Genomic DNA, 1,191 nt, shown 5'->3' with positions numbered 1-1,191 from the left:
CAGCTGTATTTGAAGATGATGCTATCGTGTACGTTAAGGGACGCGAGAAACGAACGTGGCTGTGGAACTTGCTTCTGGACGATGAGCGAGAACGCATGTACATCGACACCTTGGATGCAGTTTACGAAGACATCGAATCTTTAACTAATCTTGATGTTACTAATACTATGCGATGTGGACAACATGTTAAGAATTGCGCGTTACAAAATGTATTAAAAATATATAATTAGTGGTTGCAAAAGAATTTTTAAATAAAAATATGTTAACGTATTTATTACAAATTTCTTTTTTCCGTTCCTTTATAATACATGTACTCGTATAAACGTATATGTATAAACGTATATGTATAAACGTATATGTATAAACGTACGTATGAATGTACGTATGTATGTATGTATGTATGTGTTGTAGTGAAGTGTATTAGATAAACAACGCTAGAGTTGATTTTAGTTTACTTTAATATGATTCAGAAAAAGATATATATCGTCGGCAAGACCGTCGTGGTACATCGCCCGAATTATATAATTCCGCAAAAATTACAAGCTCGGCTCGCGCAGTACGTTCGCTCTTACGCGAGCTCGTCTCTTTCGACAACATCGGAGTTTTACAATAGATGTTACGACTGATATCGTTTGGTATATAGAATAAAGAATACTTATCGCATTACAGCAGTATGTATGTATAAACGTATGTACAGGGTGGAGCGCGGGAACTTCCTTTTTTGAATTGGGCGCTGTTAAAGTGGGGAGCGTCATAGAGTGGTGGGGAGCGGCTCAACGGAAGGAGCTGAGTGGGAAGTTTTGTTCTATCATGTTTTCAGTCGCCATAATGCTTTGGTCGAGATAGCATCGCGCTTTTACTGCGGAGGCGTATTTTTCTAACAGCCGCTCGATCGTCGCGGTGCAACATGCCTTTCGTCTTCACTTCCATGTTCCACCGCGAGGTCGTGTTCCTGATCGGAAATCGATTTTAATGTGGGTGGATGCCTTTAGGGAAACAGGGAATGTGTCTAAAATGAAGAAAGGACCTACGAGAACTGTTACAACACCTGAAAACATTGAACGAGTTCGTTCGTCTATGCAGCAGTCTCCCAAGCGCTCTGCTCGTAAGCATGCACTAGCCCTTGGCATATCGAGACGTTCTCTTCATCGAATTATTCACGACGAACTCCATTTTCACCCATACAAAATG

This window comes from Trachymyrmex septentrionalis, unplaced genomic scaffold, assembly GCF_001594115.1.
Source record: "Trachymyrmex septentrionalis isolate Tsep2-gDNA-1 unplaced genomic scaffold, Tsep1.0 scaffold203, whole genome shotgun sequence".
Classification (NCBI taxonomy): Eukaryota; Metazoa; Arthropoda; class Insecta; order Hymenoptera; family Formicidae; genus Trachymyrmex; species Trachymyrmex septentrionalis.
Note: the sequence above shows the minus strand (reverse complement) of the source record.